The sequence below is a fragment of the Ranitomeya variabilis genome, chromosome 1 (assembly GCF_051348905.1).
Source record: "Ranitomeya variabilis isolate aRanVar5 chromosome 1, aRanVar5.hap1, whole genome shotgun sequence".
Lineage (NCBI taxonomy): Eukaryota > Metazoa > Chordata > Amphibia > Anura > Dendrobatidae > Ranitomeya > Ranitomeya variabilis.
Window position 1 is genome coordinate 542,947,648 of NC_135232.1, and position 24,102 is coordinate 542,971,749.

The 24,102-nt window shown below is 44.7% G+C and overlaps 1 protein-coding gene across 2 annotated transcripts in view; it reads right to left on the reverse strand.

The window, feature by feature from the left end:
* Positions 1-24,102, reverse strand: part of LOC143766844 (protein S100-A16-like) — a 338,554-nt gene that overhangs the window by 2,823 nt on the left and 311,629 nt on the right. The window contains exons 1-2 of one of the 2 annotated variants that reach the window (XR_013213648.1): positions 7,067-8,955; positions 1,203-1,275 (exon numbers count right to left, since the gene is read on the reverse strand). The gene's annotated coding sequence lies outside the window, so the exon portion shown is untranslated. Of the gene's footprint in view, positions 1-1,202; positions 1,276-7,066; positions 8,956-24,102 lie in introns of those variants that run through there. The other variant, XR_013213647.1, reaches the window with a different exon arrangement.

A 24,102-nucleotide genomic window follows, 5' to 3' on the forward strand; every position in this document is an offset into this window, starting at 1 on the left:
AGCTTTGATGTACTGAAATACATATACAAAATCAACATAAAGATTTTTAGCATGATATAATTTTATCAAGATCAAGAATACATCACATGTTATGTGAAAGACGACAGATGTGGCGGTCTGAACGGATCCGGACAGGTGCTCCGTGAGTCGTGAACCTCAAAAAATGAACCCTATAAGCTGTGAACGTGTATAAGGAAAATATTGAATACACTGCAAGGTATTAATGATAAGTCCTATAGAAGGACTGCCAGCAGAGAGTGCAGCCTGACTACCCCAAAGGATACTGAGTACAAGGTAATTAAAAGCAGAAGTGCAAGGTGAATACCTAAAATAGAAATGGGACAGCATGAATACAGCATGGCTGCTGTTAACCCCACAGTTGATAATAAAAACATGCGTATAGGCATAAAAACCTCTGTGTTTTACTTAAAAGGACCACCATATGCTTAACCACCTGGCTGTAAGTTGTTATATAGCAATGTTGTGCCTTTGAAAATTATGTGCCAATTGTGGCACTATATATGGTACCAGGAAGCCAAACAACAGGATATGCGGGCCCAAAAAGCCAGCGCAAGATAGTACCCGGAATGTAGTACCTGGGAAATATGGAGAGGGGAGCCTGATATGTAGCACCTTATGCTGATAAAACTGTAGCAGTCAGTAGATAAAAATATATAATGTACCCTTATTACCTTAATGGTCCTGGAGGAGAGGGAGATAAACGCTGTGGCAACAAACAGTCGCAAGGGTAATAGCGCTGGAAAAATAAGGGTGCAGGGGATAAGTATCCATATATAACTATAGAATATAACTGTAGAAGGATTGCAGGCTATCATGTGGAAATCGCTGTACCTGATGTCTCCAAGTGTGTAGCGCTGGGCTGCAGGGGCTGCCGTTAATCCCGGGACCGCTGTGGCACAGCGGTACTTCCGGGTATAAGTGCGCACCGGATACGGGTCACCTGACCCGCCGCATCATAGGAATCACGTGGTTTGCTGCCGACGAAGCCGCGCATGCGCAGATCAGGCTAGATAGGAGAAGGGCAAAGAAAAGACCTGCGACGTGTAAACGCTGTAGCGCCTGCGCAGTGGCTGTGTTAGGTACAGGGGCCGCGTCTGCGTGGCTAGGGGAGGGCTGAGAGGATAAAGTGTTTAACACAAATTTTAACAAGGACACCAAAAACTAAAAAATTTTTAAATTACCTCACTACGCAGATGCTGTGGAGGAGGGCTCCCAGAAGAAGACATTTTTTTTGCTCAGTGGTCCTTGGTGTATCTGTAAGCATAAAGGCACTTGTAAGCTACTATACAAATTGAATTAGAAGCTTTGTGGTCTTTAAGGCTGCCGACACACTAGCAGTATTTGGTCAGTATTTTACATCAGTATTTGTAAGCCAAAACCAAGAGCGGGTAATAAATGCAGAAGTGGTGCATATGTTTCTATTATACTTTTCCTCTAATTGTTCCACTCCTGGTTTTGGCTTACAAATACAGATGTAAAATACTGACCAAATATTGGTAATGTGACGGCAGCCTATGGCCGGCGTCACACTAGGCGTATGAAAATACGGTCCGTTTTTTACGGCCGTAATACGCAGAAATGTTCCCAAAATAGTGATCCGTATGTCATCCGTAGGCAGGGTGTGGCAGCGAATTTTGCGCATGTCATCCTCCGTATGTAATCCGTATGGCATCCATACTGCGATATTTTCTCGCAGGCTTGCAAAACCGACATACAATGGATCCATGGGCTCAAATATTCGTTAAAACATATATACAGTTTATATATAGTATATGTCACCGAGACATATATATATATATATACTGTATTTATATTTAATTCAGCGCTAGATAGCAGAAAAGCCGGTAATTCAATACATGATATGAGACATGGTTTACATACAGTTGATTAATAATACTATTAACCACCGCACTAAACCGAAACTGGAATATCAATGTACTTACTTTTGATATGGCTATTACTATGTTGTCTGGGGTCCCTTGTGAGTGAAGGGTTACACCTGGTTACAGTGGTTTGCTGAAAGGTAAAGTGTGCAGCAGAGTGATATATTATTTGATTTAGACCTTACAAAAAAAAAAAAGGTGTTGATTACAAACACTTACTCTTTTTATGAGGCTGTATAGGTTGCACCTGTGGTGTTTCAATGTGGGGTTAATAGTTACTCTTTCCACAGTGTAGTGAACCGATACTGGAAGGCAAAGTGTGTAAAACCTCGGTATATTGTTTATATTGTACACACAAAGTATCAAGGGTATTAGCTGGGTGCACTTACTCCTTATATAAGGTTGTACAGTTTACACTTGGGATGTTCTTATGTGAGGTTTTGGTATTTGTCTTTCCACAGTGTGGTAAACTGATGCTGGTGAGTAAACAAAGTAGAGAATAAAGTGATTTGCAAGCAATACACTAGAATAGTAGGAAGTTACTGGCCACAATAATTGCAGTGGTATTAATAGGAATTAGTTGGCACTCACCACATGTTTGCTTATGAAGGTACCCACGGTGAGGTAGGCAAGGTAGTCCTGATAAAGTAACCCGCTGAGCTGGGAGGGTTAGAGTCCGGTGTGCGTGCCAGAGGCCGCGGTTCCTGGACGAGAACGTACCGGCGAGTGGTGAGGAGGTACCAGCGCCTCGCGTGCCCCGGCCGGAAGCAACGCTGAGGACGCGGTGCCGAGATGGGGCAGAGCTAGTGTGACGTCACAGAAAGCAAGGACGGGTGCGCGAGAGAGACAAGCTGCCAACTAGTTTCGAGAGGTAACTCCCCTCTTCGTCAGGGCTATGTCTCTGCCTGTGGACACCCGTCTTTAAATAGCCTCATCATTACTTCGCTGATTAGTTACACCCAGGAACCATTAATTGCTACTTGGCCGTTTGTGAATAGGACTCAGATTGCCAGGTTATAATTGTTTCTGTTTCTGGCTGCTTGTTTTGTAGGATGAATTAGAGAGCAAGCCACAATGCAGCGCCAATATATACTCTAAATGAGCTAAATGCTGATAATAGTGCAATTTAAAACGTTAATGCTTCAGTTGTTTGTTTTGTTTTTTTTTTCTCTTCCTTCCTTTAACCCCTTTGAATATCTCCACAGAAAGACTCTTTATTTGGGCTGGAATAAGTGAATAAATGAATTAATTAATAAATTAGGGATGTTTCGTGAGCCAGTTTTTATATATTAACAAATTAAAAAATGGATCAAAAATAGAACATTTTGTCGATAATAAAACCATCTTTTATTAATGAATAAATTAAAAACGTTGTACTAGGAGTGTGAATTAAAATACAATTATTCTACATCTCTCCCTATGTTTTCATTTATTAAAAACTGTACTACTGAAAGAATATGGGAGATAGGAAAATTCTTTCAACAGGTATAAACATAGAGGATAGAATGGGGGAATGATTTAAAAAAAAAAAAAAAAAATGTTGAATACACAAAATAATTAAAAATCAAAAAATACATAAAATAAATGCATAAAAAAAGGGAATGTTCCAGAACGGAATCATCCAGATAAATAGCCCGCACGGCGAATGGGGAGAACTGTATACAAAATTATTCGTGTTGCTCTACTTATTTGTCAATTACTTAAAATACCCCATTCATTTCTGGAAGGTTGAGCTTCCAAACTTATACATATATATATCTGTAGATGTATGTACACACACGCATTCGCACGTATTGCGCCTATGCCCCTTCGCGGGTCACCTTCCCATATTGACCATTATGAATATGGTGGTCTCTGTGTGTATAGTCACTGCTCTCCACTAGTGTTCCGGAGTGCTATTGCAGAAAAGGGAAGGGAGAGGGGGTTGGTGGCTAAAATGCATATAATTCTATTTCTTGATTTAGACCACCCGGGGCTAAGCTGTCCAGGGTGAATATCCATCTGGACTCCACCCTGGACATTGCTTTTAAATAATCTCCTCCCCTAGAATTACCTTGGACCACCTGGATGCCCCAAAAAGAGACCCCGCGGAAGGAACAATTATGTTTGTCCAAAAAGTGACGAGATAATGGGTGTCCCGTGAACCCCTTGCTTATATTATTGAGGTGCTCCTTAATCCTATCTGTTAATCGTCTTTTAGTGCGACCCACGTAGATCTTGTCACATGGACACTTTAGTGCATAGATAACCCCTGTGGTTTGACAGGTGATGTGATCCTTAATAAAGTACTCATTTGCTTTATTAGAATCCTTAAAGCTTGTACGGATCTCCTTTTTCGCTGAAACTCGTATGCAGCTTGAGCATTTTCTGCAAGGAATGAAGCCTGATGGTTGTACTTTGGTGTTGGTTAGATATGTTTGTTTTTTGTTTAAGTTATTGTTGGGAATCACTGGTTTGGTAGTTGGCGCGAGCAGGAGACCCAAGTTCTGCGCTTTTGTGTAGACAAACTTGGGATATGGGGGTAACAAATCCCCAATACACTTGTCCCCTTTTAAAATGGGCCAGTGTTTATGAATAATTTTTTTAAAACATTTATAATCGGAATGAAATTGGGTTACTATTGGAACTTGACGGATTTGTTCTTGAATAGTGGGGGGGTTATGGATGCTTTTAGTTTTATGAATCATGGATTCTCTCGGTATGATTTCCACCTCCACTTTCCATATTCTTTCAGTAGTACAGTTTTTAATAAATGAAAACATAGATGTAGAATAATTGTATTTTAATTCACACTCCTAGTACAACGTTTTTAATTTATTCATTAATAAAAGATGGTTTTATTATCGACAAAATGTTCTATTTTTGATCCATTTTTTAATTCGTTAATATATAAAAACTGGCTCACGAAACATCCCTAATTTATTAATTAATTCATTTATTCACTTATTCCAGCCCAAATAAAGAGTCTTTCTGTGGAGATATTCAAAGGGGTTAAAGGAAGGAAGAGAGAAAAAAAAAAAAAAAACAACTGAAGCATTAACGTTTTAAATTGCACTATTATCAGTTTTTAGCTCATTTAGAGTATATATTGGCGCTGCATTGTGGCTTGCTCTCTAATTCATCCTACAAAACAAGCAGTCAGAAACAGAAACAATTATAACCTGGCAATCTGAGTCCTATTCACAAACGGCCAAATAGCAATTAATGGTTCCTGGGTGTAACTAATCAGCGAAGTAATGATGAGGCTATTTAAAGACGGGTGTCCACAGGCAGAGACATAGCCCTGACGAAGAGGGGAGTTACCTCTCGAAACTAGTTGGCAGCTTGTCTCTCTCGCGCACCCGTCCCTGCTTTCTGTGACGTCACACTAGCTCTGCCCCATCTCTGCACCGCGTCCTCAGCATTGCTTCCGGCCGGGGCACGCGAGGCGCTGGTACCTCCTCACCACTCGCCGGTACGTTCTCTTCCAGGAACCGTGGCCTCTGGCACGCACACTGGACTCTAACCCTCCCAGCTCAGCGGGTTACTTTATCAGCGCCGTATCCAGTGGACTACCTTGCCTACCTCACCGCGGGTACCTTCATAAGCAAACATGTGGTGAGTGCCAACTAATTCCTATTAATACCACTGCAATTATTGTGGCCAGTAACTTCCTACTATTCTAGTGTATTGCTTGCAAATCACTTTATTCTCTACTTTGTTTACTCACCAGCATCAGTTTACCACACTGTGGAAAGACAAATACCAAAACCTCACATAAGAACATCCCAAGTGTAAACTGTACAACCTTATATAAGGAGTAAGTGCACCCAGCTAATACCCTTGATACTTTGTGTGTACAATATAAACAATATACCGAGGTTTTACACACTTTGCCTTCCAGTATCGGTTCACTACACTGTGGAAAGAGAAACTATTAACCCCACATTGAAACACCACAGGTGCAACCTATACAGCCTCATAAAAAGAGTAAGTGTTTGTAATCAACACCTTTTTTTTTTTTTTTTTTGTAAGGTCCAAATCAAATAATATATCACTCTGCTGAACACTTTACCTTTCAGCAAACCACTGTAACCAGGTGTAACCCTTCACTCACAAGGGACCCCAGACAACATAGTAATAGCCATATCAAAAGTAAGTACATTGATATTCCAGTTTCGTTTTAGCGCGGTGGTTAATAGTATTATTAATCAACTGAGCGTGGGGAAATTCTGAAAAGTTCCCAGGCTCGAGTTCATATGAGTTCATCCAGCAGGGGGCGCATCACCTTGACTCGAGGTAGCTACAGTACATTCCCCTGCATTCCATTCATTCATCCATCGTGCACTGGATCCTGCGTTAAAAAAAACAGTCCGTCGGGCAGAGAAAACGTTCAGAGGAACGTTTTTTCTGCATGTCGGAAAATCGGTCAGCGACGCATCCTGCTGACTCTGAAAAGCAGGAATCCAGCGACGGGTCCCGTCTTTTCAAACTGAGAATGCGTGGAAGAATTTCCCGCCAGGGAAATTCTCTCTCACTCGCTCTCTTTCTCTTTTTACTATTGATGCTGCCTATGCAGCATCAATAGTAAAAAGATATGTTAAAAATAAAAAAATAAATAAAAAAAAAATCGCAATATTCTCACCTACCGTCCCGCTATGCGGGACACCGGTAGGTGAGAATACTGCGATTTTTTTTTTTTTTAACCTGGTTTGTGTTGTATATGCATTTTCGTCACGGAAAACCGCTGCAAAGACAAATACACAACAGGTGCACATAACCTCGATGGGTCCGTCAGAAAGACGGGCCCAGTGCACCCGTTTTTTACAATCTGCACAGGATCCGTCTTTTCAACATTTTGACGGATCCTGTGCAGATTGTAAAAACGGAAATGTGAAAGAGGCCTTAGAATGCTGGCCTTTTGATGTTCCGTCAGGGGGTATACGTCAAATAGGCTGCAGAGCCTTTCTTTAAAGTCACTCAGTGTGTGGGACCCAGGCCGCTCCCGGTATATAGGGCATGGATTGCGGCATTATGGGAGCTGTAGCTGCGGCTGGGTCTGGCCGGTTTACAGGAGCGGTTGCCACCGCTGCATCCGCCACAGAGCCTGGTGGCATCATGGGGGGCTGCAACCACCGCTAGATCTCCTCCCGGGTTGGACATATCCCTTCCCCCGTGCTAACCTCAAGCAGGCCTGACGTTCCATCACTGGAGTCTGCAGCGGTTCCTCCTGCTCTCGGTACGGTGCTACTCTTGTGGCTTCCGGCTTCACTTGTGGATCTCTCTGAACGGCGCCTGCTTCCTCTTCATACTCTTTTTCCAGGCTCTGCCCATGAAGGTACGTCCCCTTCTCCTCACGCTCCACGGGGTGCAGCAATGGCAGCTCACATACAAATTCAACGCAGTCTATGGCACACAGTACTCGGTGATGCCAGGGGAACGAATCCTGTTTGTGATGCCAAGTTGGAACGCCCGCCAGGGCCGTGGGGTGCTCTGTACCGGGTCTGGTACTTAAAGGGATGAGTCACGGAGATGGTGACCCGGTCCATGACCCTGGGCGCCCAAGTAAAAGGGACAGTCTTTGAAAGGGTTTGTGAAATAATAAGAGTTTGTGACGCCACCTGTGGTACTTGATCAGGGGTGACCGACACTGCCCAAAGGGGTTCTCTGGGGTGGTATTATGGCAGCAGGGATGGTATGGCTGTCCACAGGTGATGCTGGGTCCCCAGGGCTCCTGATGTGTTTGTCAAGGATGGTGTGGTGCTGGAAATTAATGGAGGACACAGGGTTGCAGTCTCTTTACCTGGTTTACTGATGGTAGACAGCCTCATTCCAGGGTACCAGTAACAGGTGTCGATGGAGTCCAGGCAGCCTGAAAATGAGTGGGATTCACTTTGCCAGGTCAGATTGGGAGCGTTCCACTATGCACTAAATAATAGTCCCTTGCTGCCTGTGGCTTCTGTCAAGGTCCTCTCTTACTCTCTGTCCTGGGACAGTTCCTGCATGGTAGGCAACGCGAGTTGTTTCATTGGGGTCTCTATCCATGGTGACTCCGGTCTCTGGATGCTGCTACTGTACCTTAGGGTGTAATGTAGGCAAGTCACTTTCAATTTCCTGCCTAGTTCTACCATTGGACATGTAGTTCCACACAGCCCCAGGCTCCCGGTGCCTGGTTTCTGCCCTTCAGCTTAGAGGGAGCTCACTTGCAGCTCTCCTCTAGCTCCTGATTTCTCCTGTGCTCCTTCACTGTTCCTGGTCTGCTCCAGATTAACTAACTCCTCCTCCAGACCAGAATGTATATCTATCTAGGGAAGCTCCACTGAAACCGTGTCTAGAGCTCCCCCTTCTGGCCTGGAGTCAGAAAGCGTTGCATGTACAGATTACCTGTCAAAGGGATCCTCCTCGTTTCCAGGCATGGAATCACCCTCCCCGAGAGGAAGGCAATACCACTGTGGTACCTGAACTCCTGGGGTGCCACAGATACTCACCGCTCCCTGCGATGAACAGTACCGGTGAGTGTTCTGGCAGCTGTGCTCCGCTTGTGAGCAGCGCATGACATCCCTGCCATGAGCTGCTTACAAGCATTAAGCAGCTGCTGGCACAGGAGCAGGACGCTGTGAGGGAGCGCTGTGTAGGTGAGTCTAATGTTTTGTTTTTTTTAATCTTTCCTGATGGGGCCAATTATAAAAGAAAAAAGATGGGACTAATCAAATCAGGAGCAGGATGGGGCCAATTATAAAAGAAAAAGGATGGGACCAACAATCCAGTAACAGGATGGGGCCATTTATACCAGGGATGCCAGAAAAATGAATATGCATTGCCCTCCACACCCATGTAATTATTGTTTAAATAAAAATTTGTAAATTTTTTACATATCTCTATTGACTGATCCTTCAGCAGTTCTCAATTGGTGCTAGTTTGTTTTTTGAAGGGTTCAATATTTATTTATGGTGATGAAGTTTTTTCTGCTCCATAGGTAACCACGTAGAAGATTGCCCCTTCCACATCCCGATCACAGGGCTCACCTGTAATACAGGTCCTTCTCAAAAAATTAGCATATAGTGTTAAATTTCATTATTTACCATAATGTAATGATTACAATTAAACTTTCATATACTATAGATTCATTATCCACCAACTGAAATTTGTCAGGTCTTTTATTGTTTTAATACTGATGATTTTGGCATACAACTCCTGATAACCCAAAAAACCTGTCTCAATAAATTAGCATATTTCACCCGACCAATCAAATAAAAGTGTTTTTTAATACCAAACAAAAAAACCATCAAATAATAATGTTCAGTTATGCACTCAATACTTGGTCGGGAATCCTTTGGCAGAAATGACTGCTTCAATGCGGCGTGGCATGGAGGCAATCAGCCTGTGACACTGCTGAGATGTTATGGAGGCCCAGGATGCTTCAATAGCGGCCTTAAGCTCATCCAGAGTGTTGGGTCTGGCGTCTCTCAACTTTCTCTTCACAATATCCCACAGATTCTCTATGGGGTTCAGGTCAGGAGAGTTGGCAGGCCAATTGAGCACAGTAATACCATGGTCAGTAAACCATTTACCAGTGGTTTTGGCACTGTGAGCAGGTGCCAGGTCGTGCTGAAAAATGAAATCTTCATCTCCATAAAGCATTTCAGCCGATGGAAGCATGAAGTGCTCCAAAATCTCCTGATAGCTAGCTGCATTGACCCTGCCCTTGATGAAACACAGTGGACCAACACCAGCAGCTGACATGGCACCCCACACCATCACTGACTGTGGGTACTTGACACTGGACTTCAGGCATTTTGGCATTTCCTTCTCCCCAGTCTTCCTCCAGACTCTGGCACCTTGATTTCCGAATGACATGCAAAATTTGCTTTCATCAGAAAAAAGTACGCTTCTGCCGCTGTTTATGGTTCAAAAGTGGCTTTACCTGGGGAATGCGGCACCTGTAGCCCATTTCCTGCACACGCCTGTGCACGGTGGCTCTGGATGTTTCCACACCAGACTCAGTCCACTGCTTCCTCAGGTTCCCCAAGGTCTGGAATCGGTCCTTCTCCACAATCTTCCTCAGGGTCCGGTCACCTCTTCTCGTTGTACAGCGTTTTCTGCCACATTGTTTCCTTCCAACAGACTTACCATTGAGGTGCCTTGATACAGCACTCTGGGAACAGCCTATTTGTTGAGAAATTTCTTTCTGGGTCTTACCCTCTTGCTTGAGGGTGTCAATGATGGCCTTCTTGACATCTGTCAGGTCGCTAGTCTTACCCATGATGGGGGTTTTGAGTAATGAACCAGGCAGGGAGTTTTTAAAAGCCTCAGGTATCTTTTGCATGTGTTTAGAGTTAATTAGTTGATTCAGAAGATTAGGGTAATAGGTCATTTAGAGAACCTTTTCTTGATATGCTAATTTATTGAGACAGGTTTTTTGGGTTATCAGGAGTTGTATGCCAAAATCATCAGTATTAAAACAATAAAAGACCTGACAAATTTCAGTTGGTGGATAATGAATCTATAGTATATGAAAGTTTAATTGTAATCATTACATTATGGTAAATAATGAAATTTAACACTATATGCTAATTTTTTGAGAAGGACCTGTATAAAGGTAAAACATGAGGGGTTACTCAGGGGCGTAAACTAGGCAGGGTGGGTCCATAAGTAGCCACACCTCCCTGTATGCAGGGGACCGCAGCACTCACTACCCATTGCTAAGGGCTATGAGCATTTGTTGGATGAAAAGAAGGGAAGCAAATGAAGGGAGTCCGTGTACTATAAAGAGTCAGCCCCTCTACAACACTCAGAGCTGCCATTTGGATGCAAGGTTTGTCCCATATTCATATATCGCACGTCACTAAATGCCCCTTTAGGCCACCCCTTGAGAAGAAATAAAACCGGCAACAAATGTACACATTTGTCAAAGACCCCTTTACTAAGCAGATGACCCCCCACCCTCACTCCGCAGTGCAGACTGTAATGTACAGGCTTGCAGGATCTTACAAGTTCATGCAGGCTCGCCCCATTATCTGTGTCTTCTGCCTGGAAGGGCCGACATTACCGGTTCTGCAGCTTCTTCATTGGTATCAGGTCACTGGGAAGCAGCACCGCCCTGGACTGGAAAATGTGTGCGGGCTATAAATATCATGTACCACACCCCGGACCTCGCCCCAGGGCTCGGATACAGGACCGGCCGCGCAATGATGTCTGGGCTGTCCTCTGCTGCAGCGCCAGTCTCTCTCACTGTGAGAATATTGGAGTCAGAAGGGTTAAGCCAAGTTCACACTAGGCAGTTTTTATGCTAATTTTCAGCTGCATTTTACAGTACCAGCAAAGCCTATGAGATCTCAGAAATCTCATGCACACACACTGTTTTTTTGTCATCAGTATTTTGTGCTTTAGAAATAGAGCATGTCACTTTCAGGCTTTTTTTTCTGCAGCATCTTTCCTCCCACGAGATCAGGTTTTGCTGCAGAAAGAAAGTGCTGAAAAACGCCTAGTGTGAACTTCAGTTGTATTCTATCAAACCCCCCAGAGTGCTCTCTGCTTCTTAATCTCACCAGCTCCACCCAGTGGTCATAATACAGAGTGTTCTCTGCAAATTAATCTCACCAGCGCCACCCAGTGGTCATAATACAGAGTGCTTTCTGCAGATTAATTTCACCATCGCCACTCAGTGATCATAATACATAATACATTGTACCTATTCAGTTAATTAGGAATGCTAGCACCATCTGGTGGTAATTGCACATAATACACTATGCAGCATAAATGTAGATTTGAACGCTAGCACCCTCCAGTGATGATTACATAAAATTACAATCAGCTAATTAACCACTGTGGAGTTAACCCTTTAATGACCGTCAATACGTCTTTTAACTGACCTAAGATATAAAAGAATAGCCTCCCCATACAAGTGACAATCCAGCAGCTGTCAGCTGTACACTATAGCTTACAACTTGATGCATCAGCCAGGATCAGTGTCGGCAGGGCTGCCATCAGGGCATTACTGCCCTTACTGCTGCATGGGGACCGGTGAACAGCAGTACACAGAGGGGCCCGCAGTAATGTGCTACTGTTCATCGGGCCCCATCGTGCAGCAATATGGTGTGTGCTGCGGTGCATACGTCGGCGCTGGGACCTGGAAGCTTTCCCGAAGCTGTGCACTGCCATCCTACCTTGACGGCTGCGCAGCTCCTGCTCCATCCGTGCTTCTGTGTACTTTCTGTCAGGTGACGGCACGTACGCGATGACGTCATCACGTAGGCGCCACCCGTCATGTACCAGACGCAGGAGGCAAAGCCGAGCTGCTGAGGAGCTACTGAGGTAAGTATACAAAACCTTTCTGTTTTCTGTACAAAATTAATTAACCCCTTTCTGACATCTGACGTACTATCCCGTCCATGTGACTCGGGCCCGTATGACCATGGATGGGATAGTACGTCATGTGCGGCTGATCAGGGCCCAAGTGTCAGCTGATTCTCACAGCTGATACCCGGCACTAAGTGCCAGGAGCTGTCACGACCGCTCCCAGCACTTTAACCTCCGGACACTGCAATCAAACATGTTCGCAGCATTCCAGGAGGAGGAAGAAAGCTGACAGCCCCTCTGCCTTTGTATTGTAGACCCCACGGCATGCCTGGGGTCCCGATCGCTGCCATGGAGACCCGATGTCGTCATGACATTGGGGTCTCCAGAGCTGAGAGACTTTCTGTCATGCACAGTGCATGTCAGGAAGTCTCTAAGGTTAGTGCACAGAAGCTGCAGCACTGACAACTTCTACAACATGCAGATGTGCATACTATAGAAGCGAACAGCCTGCAGAAAATGAGTGTCCCATAGTGGGACACAGTGTAAAATTAAGAATGAATAGAAAAAAAAATAATAATTGTAAAAATATTTTAAAAAATAATAAACTTTCCATCAATAAATATTTGAATTTAAAAAAAATCTAAATAATAAAAGTACACATATTTAGTATTGCAGCGTCCGTAATGACCTGACCTATAAAACGGTCCCACTTGCTAATGCGGCGCCCCAGGGTCCTGGTCCTCTCCGGGGAGAGTGATGCTATGTTTGGAAGCAAAGAAGGATAACTGCATCCAGGTACCACAAACATGCAACACATTTCATACTCCAGGCCACCAGGGGGAGCTTTTGCTTCTATTTACTAGGTCACTCACCATATAGCTGTATAACTGGAGGTCTGTAGGGAAAATCAGTCAGTTCCGGACACAGTCAGTTCTAGACAGTAGTCTGAGGAGGACAGAGGGTTCACGGAGCTGTGCATGCCCTCAGAGCCGCAGCTCCCAGAAAGAGACATTGAAAGGCAGAATTGCATTGCAGTGAGCGTGAAGGAAGTCGAAGCAAAGGAGAGGATACCAGAACGGGACCAGCCCCGAACAGGCTGCCTCCTTCTGAGGCGCAAAATCCCGGTAGCCGGATCACCGAGGGAGTAAGGACCTCTACGCCTTATTTCAGAGACTGGCAGGACAGCTAATTGCAGGTTACCTGTCCGCACCTACACCCAGAAGGCACGGTGACACCCACAGAGCCGGGTTATCTAAGAGACCCTATAAACAGGCTCAAGTCACCAATCATACAGGTTTTGTCCTATCCTATATGGGGGACAGAGAGAGCGAAACACCACATCTGTGAGACCCTTATGTGGAGCCATAGGCAGTAAGGGACTACACCACTGCAGCACAAGGGAAGGCTACTGATTTCCACCTGGACAAGGGGACTCCGGACTTGCCTCCAAACCGGCCGGACTCTGCCTGCCCTGTGATCTGATGCTCTGGACTGTGGATGTTGAAGTCTTCAGTAAAGGTAAACAGACTGCAACCTTGTGTCCTCATTCTTCATTGCACCATTCACCATCTACTCACTGGTAAGCCCTGGTGACATACTTCACCTGTGGGAAGGTATACCATCTAGCTGCCATAACATCACCCCAGTGGACCCCTTAACCCCTTACTGACCTCGGGCGGGATAGTACGTCCGAGGTCAGCTCCCCTGCTTTGATGCAGGGCTCCGCGGTGAGCCCGCATCAAAGCCGGGACATGTCAGCTGTTTTGAACAGCTGACATGTGCCCGCAATAGCGGCGGGTGAAATCGCAATTCACCCGCCGCTATTAACTAGTTAAATGCTGCTGTCAAACGCAGACAGCAGCATTTAACTACCGCATCTGGCCGGGCGGCCGGAAATGACGTCATCGCCAACCCCCGTCACATGATCGGGGGTCGGCGATGTGTCAGGACAGTAACCATAGAGGTCCTTGAGACCTCTATGGTTACTGATCGCCGGTAGCTGTGAGCGCCACCCTGTGATCGGCGCTCACAGCACACCTGCAATTCTGCTGCATAGAGATCGCTGCTATGTAGCAGAGGCGATCGGGTTGTGCCTGCTTCTAGCCTCCTATGGAGGCTATTGAAGCATGGCAAAAGTAAAAAAAAAAGTGAAAAAAAAAAAAAATATATAAAAGTTTAAATCACCCCCCTTTCGCCCCATTCAAAATAAATCAATTAAAAAAAAATCAAATCTACACATATTTGGTATCGCCGCGTTCAGAATCGCCCGATCTATCAATTAAAAAAAATGGACCATACAGCGGTGGACGCCACGACGAGGGCCTATGTGTAGGCCAAAACCTCTCTCCCTTTATTGGGGATTCCGCACTATATTGTCCTAGCTTACTGACAGGTCATATAGTCACCTTCTCCTAACATCATCCCAAATTACGTTACTGATGAAGGTCCCGTTGTGAGACCGAAACGTTTTTGTTGGATTTGGGACACAATAAATCTGTTGTTTCTTCACACCATTAAGTTGAGTGCCGGGTTTTGTATTATTAATTAAAAAAAAGCATTAACCTGATCGCTAAACGGCGTAGCGGGAAAAAAATTCGAAACGCCAGAATTACGTTTTTTTGGTCGCCGTGACATTGCATTAAAATGCAATAACGGGCGATCAAAAGAACGTATCTGCACCAAAATGCTATCATTAAAAACGCCAGCTAGGCACGCAAAAAATAAGCCCTCAACTGACAATTTTAGCATTTATTGAACCTAGCAAAAAAGCCAAGCAAAAAACAAGAGTGGGATTGCACTTTTTTTGCAATTTCCACGCATTTGGAATTTTTTTCCTGTTTTCTAGTACACGACATGGTAAAACCAATGATGTCGTTCAAAAGTACAACTCGTCCCACAAAAAATAAGCCCTCACATGGCCAAATTGACGGAAAAATAAAAAAGTTATGGCTCTGGGAAGGAGGGGAGTGAAAAACGAACACGGAAAAACGAAAAATCCCAAGGTCATGAAGGGGTTAAAGCAGCGTCGGTCACCCTGACCGAATACCACAGGTGGCGTCACGAACATAAACTATATCCCTTAAAAGACCTTTCCCTTTAATATGGACCTCCCAGGGCCACGGACCGGGTCAGCCACTGTGACATCCCCCTGTGAACCGCAGGACCTGATACCGAGTACTCCATGGCCCCTGGGGGCGCTCCACTAACCGTTTTAGTGAACACAATTTTAAAAAAAAAGACAAGGCAAAAAAACAATGCTTTATCATCATACCGCCGAACAAAAAGTGGAATAACACGCGATCAAAAAGAAGGATATAAATAAACATGGTACTGCTGAAAATATCATCTTGTCCCGCCATATAGTTCCATCACCAAAAAAATAAAAAGTTATAGCTGTCAGAATAAAGCAATAGCAAAATTATTATTTTTTATATAAAATAGTTTTTTGTCATCATACTGACCTGAAGAATAAAACAGCTTTATCAATTTTACCACGGAACGGTATTAACGCCCCCCCCCCAAAGATAGTTGGAGCGCCCCCAGACGCAGGGCCGCGGGGTACTCAGTACCGGGCCTCTCTGTCTCAGTCAGTCCTGGAGTTGTCACGGGGGCTAGACCCGGTCCGTGACCCTGCTAAGGGGCGTCCACTGAAAGGTGTGATGAGGGTGTGTGGTGCAGGTCGCGATGAATAACGAGGACACAGGGTTGCAGTCTCTTTACCTCTTTACTGAAGGCTTCAGGATCCGCAATCCAGAGTACTGCTAACAGGGCTGGCTGAGACCGGCCGGTCCGAAGGCACATCCGAGTTCCCTTTGCAGGTGGAAATCAGTGCCTACCTTCTAGCGCCTGTGTGTTGTAGTACCTCCCTGCTGAGCACCACGGGATAGTCCTCACAACTGTTGTGTCTGTTTCTGATGTTCTTCTCTCACAACTCGTATCTATTCTGATGTTCTTCTCCGTCCCCCAGATGATATGGATAGGACACACCCGTATGACGGGTAGGCCTGGAGTTCTTCCGAGACCCTAGTGTTGCCCCTCTCCCACAATTGCCCCCTATGTCTGCTTAGGTGATTTAGGTGAGACAGCCAACCTAAAATTAACTGTCATGCCGCTGTTTGGAGTATTGCTTGGAGCCTAATACTTCCTCGGCGTTCCGGCCACCGGCTACGCGCCTCAGTAGGATGTTGCCTCGATCTTACGGCACGACTCCTACTGGCTTTATCTCCTTTTTGCTGCGATCTCGTTTCTCACTTCTCCACAGTAAACCTTGCTTCCTTTCCTTTCTTAGGATGCCACCGCATTCGAGTGCAGGCGCGGCTCCGTAACGTTCTGTTCTGTTCGCTAGGCCACTGTCAGGATCCCACCCCTGACAGAGACCCCCCTGAATCTTCCCCCGCAACACCCACTGCCACAGGATGTTGCCTGGATCTAACCCAGTCAGCTTCTGACTAACTTCCTATCCAGCCCCCAGTTTTACCAGATTGTGAGGAGTGGCCTAATACATAGAACCCTTTGCTCCCCCTGGTGGCCAGAATGTGAAGTGTAAAGTGTGACTGTGATACCTGGTCAGGTGAACTCCTTAAGTGCCATCAGACGTACCATCACTCCCCTTAGCGGCGGAGCGTCAGTACTGCAACGACCAGGACTCTGGGGCGCTGCATATTCATGAATTGCTGATTTTTGTTCATTCTGCCTCACAAAAATGGGAATAAAAAGTGATCCAAGAATGTCATGTGCCCGAAAATTTTACCAAAAAAAAATCAACTTGTCCCGCAAAAAACAAGACCTCACATGACTCTGTGGACCAAAATATGGAAAAATTATAGCTCTCAAAATGTGGTGATGCAAAAACTATTTTTTGCAATTAAAAGCATTGTGTGACAGCAGCCAAACATATAAACCCGCTATAAATAGTAAATCAAACCCCCCTTTATCACCCCCTTAGTTAGGGAAAAATAATAAAATAAAAAAAATGTATTTATTTCCATTTTCCCATTGGGGTTAGGGTTAGGTTTGTGGTTAGGGTTGAAGTTAGAATTGGGAGGTTTCCACTGTTTAGGCACATCAGGGGCTCTCCAAAAGCGACATGGCATCCAATCTCAATTCCAGCCAATTTTGCATTGAAAAGTCAAATGGCGCTCCTTCCCTTCTGAGCTCTGCCGTGCGCCCAAACAGTGGTTCCCTCCCACATCTGGGGTATCAGCGTACTCAGGACAAATTGAACAATAGGGTCCAATATATCCTGTTACCCTTTAGAAAATAAAAAATTTGGATCAGAAGTAATTTTTTTGTGAAAAAAAGTTAAATGTTCATTTTTTTTTAAATTCTAAAAATTCCTGTGAAGCACCAGAAGGGTTAATAAACTTCTTGAATGTAGTTCTGCGCACCTTGAGGGTGTCACTTTTGGGTATTTTCTATCATATAGACCCCTCAAAGTGACTTCAAATGTGATGTGGTCTCTAAAAAAAAAATGTTGCAAAAATGAGAAATCTCTGGTCAACTTTTAACCCTTATAACTCCCTTACAAAAAAAATGTTGGTTCCTATATTGTGCTGATGTAAAGTAGACACGTTGGAAATGTTACTTATAAAGTATTTTGTGTGACATATCTGTGTAATTTAAGGGCATGAAAATTCAAAGTTGTAAAATTATGACATTTTCAAAATTGTCGCCAAATTTCCATTTTTTTTTCACAAATAAAGCAAGTCATATCAAAGAAATGTTACCACTGTTATGAAGTACAAGGAGTAAGGGGGACTGCACGTGATGTGGAGGGGGTTAAAGGGGGACTGCACATGATGTGGAGGAGGTTAAAGGAGGACTGCACATGATGATGTGGGGAGGAGGGTTAAAGAGGGACTGCACATGATGATGTGGGGGGGGGGTTAAAGGGGGACTGCACATGATGCTGTGGGGAGGGGGTTAAAGGGGGACTGCACATGATGATGTGGAGAAGGGGCTTAAAGATGGACTGCTCATGATGTGGAGAGGGGGGTTAAAGATGGACTTTACATCATGATGTGGAGAGGGGGGTTAAAGATGGACTGCACATCATGATGTGGAGAGGGGGTTAAAGATGGACTGCACATGATGTGGAGAGGGGGGTTAAAGATCGACTGTACATGATGATGTGGAGAGGGGGTTAAAGGGGGACTGCACATGATGTGGAGAAGGGGGTTAAAGGGGGACTGCACATGATGATGTGGAGAGGGGGGTTAAAAGGGGACTGCACATGGTGATGTGGGGGGTTAAAGGGGGATTGCACATGATCTGGGGAGAGGCGTTAAAGGGGACTGCACATGATGTGGGGGACTGAACAAGATGATGTGGGGAGGGAGGTTAAAGGGGGACTGCACATGAAGTGGGGGGGTTAAAAGGAACTGCAAAGGATGGCATGGGGATAAAGTGGACTGCACATAAGGAAGTGGGGGTAAAGGGGACTACACATGATGAAGTGGGGAAAGGGGACTGCACTTGATGAAGTTTGGGAAGGGGACTGCACATGATGATGTTGGGAAGGGGACTGCACATGATGAAGTGGGGGAGGGGGACTTCACATGATGAAGTGGGGGGAGGGAACGGGAGACTGCAAATGATGAACTGAGAGTGAGGGAACAGGTACAGCAATTGAATTGAAGGTGGGGGTGAGAGAGAAAATGATGATCGGGAGATAGCAAATAATTAATTTTGAGGGTGGTGGGAGTAAATGATGTACTGAATGTGGGGGTAGAGCTGTTGACAATGAATAGAGAGGGTGGGAGAGAGAAGACATGACAATGAATTGTGTCGGAAGGGGCATGTAAATATAATGAGTCGGGGGAGCGGGAGGTACATAGTAGGGGGAGTTGAGGATGCAGTGTCTGGTAATGAATTGGGTTAAAGAGTACAGGGGCTAATTAATTTATATATTTATTATGTGGAGTAAGTGGCTATGTAAAGCTAGGGGCTCAGTGGCATATTATAATTTATATTTGGAATGGTGGGTTGTAGAGTATAATAATCAATTATGTATTACTGGTGGGTGCATATTAAGAAGTGTAGTGTAGAAGGGAAAAAGGGGAATGTGCTCTGGAAGCCGTGCTCTAGGTAACTGTTATTTTTTGTAGAGATGAGTACTGGCTGGAAGAAGTGATGGCTGTCTGCGTTGCCTGAAAAATAAAAGCAAAGATGATGGACTTCAGCTAGAGACGTCACTGGTGAGTCAGTGTGTTACCTGTACACTGACATACACAGAACTCCTGTGTATAATGTCACCAGTGATCACTATATTATCTGTACACTGACACTGTAAACAGAGGTCCTTGGTATAATGTTACTGGTGATCACTGTATTACCTGTACACTGACACTGTATACTATGTACAGAGCTTCTGTGTATAATGTCACTTGTGATCACTGTATTACCTGTACACTGACAGTAAATACAGAGTTCCTGTGAATACTGTCACTTACTATTGTGTTTTTTTTAATTTTTATTAATGATCAGTATTGTAGTATTCAGTCACTATGTGGTGGTAATAGGTGGTCTGGTTATTACGGTGCACTCAGATACTCACCTTGCTTCCCGGGTACCTCGCCGCCTCTCGCCTTCTCTTCCGGGTCCTCAGCCGGGCTGGGGATCCCGTTCCCCACGCATTAGTAATGAGCGAGTATACTCATTGCGTGGGTTTTCATCACGGCAGCTGAATGATTTACAGCTAGTAGCCAGCCTAAGTACATGTGTGAGTTGCCTGGTTGTTAGGGAATCCCCACATGTAATCAAGCAGGCTAATATCTGAAAATCATTCAGCTGCCGGGATGAAAACTAAATCTCCGAGCAGTCATAAATACTCAGAGGTCACCCGAGCGTGCTCGGGAAAACCCGAGCAACAAGTACACTCGCTCATCACTACCGTGCATGTGCACTATGCCGCTTAGGTCATGGGCACTCCCGGCTTCTTTATGATGCCGGGTTATACTGACCCGAAAGCGCTGTCCTGCCTGGGCAGTCGCCTCTGGGTATATCAGGTCACTTCCTGCTAGAGGAAGCACCTGATTGTTAATGTGCCTTTCCGTGCACCCTCCATACCTCCCAACTTTCGAGAAAGGGAAAGAGGGACAAAGCGCACCGCGGCAAATTTTAGGCCACACCTCTGACCACACCCATTTCACAACTAGTTACGCCCCAACCACACCCATTTAGCACTTCTGATCACAATGTTTCTTAAACAATAATTATAAACAAAAAACAATATGCTCCATACTGTATAATGGCCACACATAATGCTCCATACTGTATAATGACCCCAAATGATGCTGCGTACAGTGTACTGGCCCCAAGTGATGCTCCATACTGTATAATGGCCACACATGATGCTCCATACTGTATAATGGCCACACATGATGCTCCATACTGTATAATGGCCACACATGATGCTCCATACTGTATATTGTCCACACAGCGTTCCATACTGTATAATGGCCACACATGATGCTCCATACTGTATAATGGCCACATGATGCTCCATACTGTATAATGGCCACACATGATGCTCCATACTGTATAATAGCCACACATGATGCTCCTTACTGTATAATGGCCACACATGATGCTGCATACTGTATAATGGCCACACATGATGCTGCATACTGTATAATGGCCACACATGATGCTCCTTACTGTATAATGGCTCCACATGATGCTGAATACGGTATAATGGCTCCACATGATGCTCCATACTGTATATTGGCCACACAGTGCTCCATACTGTATAATGGCCACACATGATGCTCCATACTGTATAATGGCCACATGATGCTCCATACTGTATAATTGCTACACATGATGCTCCATACTGTATAATGGCCACATTATGCTCCATATTGTATAATAGCTCCACATGATGCTGTGTACTGTATAATGGCCACACATGATGCTCCATACTGTATAATGGCCACACATGATGCTCCATACTGTATATTGGCCACATGATGCTCCATACTGTATAATGGCCACACATGATGCGCCATACTGTATAATGGCCACATTATGCTCCATACTATATAACAGCCCCACATGATGCTTCGTACTGTATAATGGCCACACATGATGCTGCATACTGTATAATGGCCACAAATGATGCTCCATACTGTATAATGGCCACACATGTTGCTCCTTACTGCATAATGGCTCCACATGATGCTCCATACTATATAATGGCCACACATGATGCTCCATACTGTATAATGGCCACACATGATGCTCCATACTGTATAATGGCCACACATGATGCTCCATACTGTATAATGGCCACATGATGCTCCATACTGTATAATGGCCACACATGATGCTCCATACTGTATAACAGCCCCACATGATGCTTCGTACTGTATAATGGCCACACATGATGCTGCATACTGTATAATGGCCACAAATGATGCTCCATACTGTATAATGGCCACACATGTTGCTCCTTACTGCATAATGGCTCCACATGATGCTCCATACTGTATGATGGCCACAAAGTGCCCCATACTGTATAATGGCCACAAATAATGCTCCATACTATATAATGGCCATATTTTACTCCATACTGTATAATGGCCCTACATGATGCTGCGTACAGTATACTTGCCCCACATGATGGTCCTTACAGTATAATGGCCCCACAAGATGCTTTGTACAGTATAATGGCCCCACACGATGCTGGGTACAGTATAATGGCCACACATAATGCTGGGTACAGTATAATGGCCCCACACGATGCTCCATACAGTATAATGGCCCCACACAATGCTGGGTACAGTATAATGGCCACACATGGTTACCCCACCCCCATCATTGCCTTCTCCATCACTACACACACATCTTTCACCGCACACTCTCACAGCAGCCGGCAGCTTCCACTCCCACGGCGCTGAATGGTGTCATCCAGCTGCGCCGCTGACTGCTCACATCACTGCAGCTGTGATACGCCACTGATAAAGACCGCTCCGTGTCTCCTGTGCCAGTCAGTGTTAGAGCGAGGAGCAATATCTGCTCCGATCCGACACAGCCAGCGTCCACTCCGTACACATGCGACTCCGCTCCATACACCTTACACATGCGGCTCCGCTCCATACACCTCGTACACACACGGCTCCGCTCCGTACACCTCATACACACAGCTCCTCTCCATACATCTCGTACACACATGGCTCCGCTCCGTACACCTCGTACACACACGGCTCCGCTCAGTACACCTCGTACACACACGACTGCGTTCCATACACCTTGCACATGTGGCTCTGCTCCGTACACCTCTTACAAACACGGCTCCACTCCGTACACCTCGTACACACACGGCACCACTTCGTACACCTTGTACACGCACGTGTTGTGAATTCCGTTCTTGGGCTCCCTCCTGTGGTTGTGAATGGTACTTTTGTGAGTTCTGCCCTTGGGCTCCCTCTGGTGGTTTCGAGTGGAACTGCTGCTCCTTGAGTTTAGCTGTAGCAGCTACTTTCACTGATCGTCTCTCCTGGCTTTGCTATTTAACCTGGCTCTGGTCTTCAGTTCATGCCAGCTGTCAATGTTTCTGGGTTGGATTCAGATCTCTCCTTGGATTTCTCTGATGGCCTGTCCATTTCAGCAAAAGATAAGTTCTTGCTAGTTCTTTGGTTGTCCATTTGCTTTGGACTTTATTGCTCAGCTCATGTTATGTTTCTTTTTGTCCAGCTTGTCATTATGATATATTCAGGCTAGCTGGAAGCTCTGGGGAAGCAGATTTATCCCTCCACATCGTGAGTCGGTGTGGAGATTATTTTTGTAAACTCTGCGTGGATTTTTAGTTTTTAACCTCTTCATGACCCAGCCTATTTTGACCTTAATGACCTGGCCGTTTTTTGCAATTCTGACCAGTGTCCCTTTATGAGGTAATAACTCCGGAACGCTTCAACGGATCCTAGCGGTTCTGAGATTGTTTTTTCGTGACATATTAGGCTTCATGTTAGTGGTAAATTTAGGTCGATAATTTCTGCGTTTATTTGTGAAAAAAATGGAAATTTGGCGAAAATTTTGAAAATTTAGCAAATTTTCACATTTTGAATTTTTATTCTGTTAAACCAGAGTTATGTGACACAAAATAGTTAATAAATAACATTTCCCACATGTCTACTTTACATCAGCACAATTTTGGAAACAAAATTTTTTTTTGCTAGGAAGTTATAAGGGTTAAAATTTGACCAGTGATTTCTCATTTTTACAACAAAATTTACAAAACCATTTTTTTAGGGACCACCTCACATTTGAAGTCAGTTTGAGGGTTCTATATGGCTGAAAATACCAAAAAGTGACACCATACTAAAAACTGCACCCCTCAAGGTGCTCAAAACCACATTCAAGAAGTTTATTAACCCTTCAGGTGTTTCACAGCAGCAGAAGCAACATGGAAGGAAAAAGTGAACATTTAACTTTTTAGTCACAAAAATGATCTTTTAGCAACAATTTTTTTATTTTCCCAAGGGTAAAAGGAGAAAGTGGACCACAAAAGTTGTTGTCCAATTTGTCCTGAGTACGCTGATACCTCATATGTGGGGGTAAACCACTGTTTGGGGGAACGGCAGGGCTCAGAAGCGAAGGAGTGCCATTTGACTTTTTGAATGAAAAATTGGCTCCAATCTTTAGCGGACACCATGTCGCGTTTGGAGAGCCCCCGTGTGCCTAAACATTGGAGCTCCCCCACAAGTGACCCCATTTTGGAAACTAGACACCCCAAGGAACTTATCTAGATGCATAGTGAGCACTTTAAACCCCCAGCTACTTCACAGAAGTTTATAACGCAGAGCCGTGAAAATAAAAAATAATTTTTCTTTCCTCAAAAATGATTTTTTAGCCCAGAATTTTTTCTTTTCCCAAGGGTAACAGGAGAAATTGGAAGCCAAATGTTATTGTCCAGTTTCTC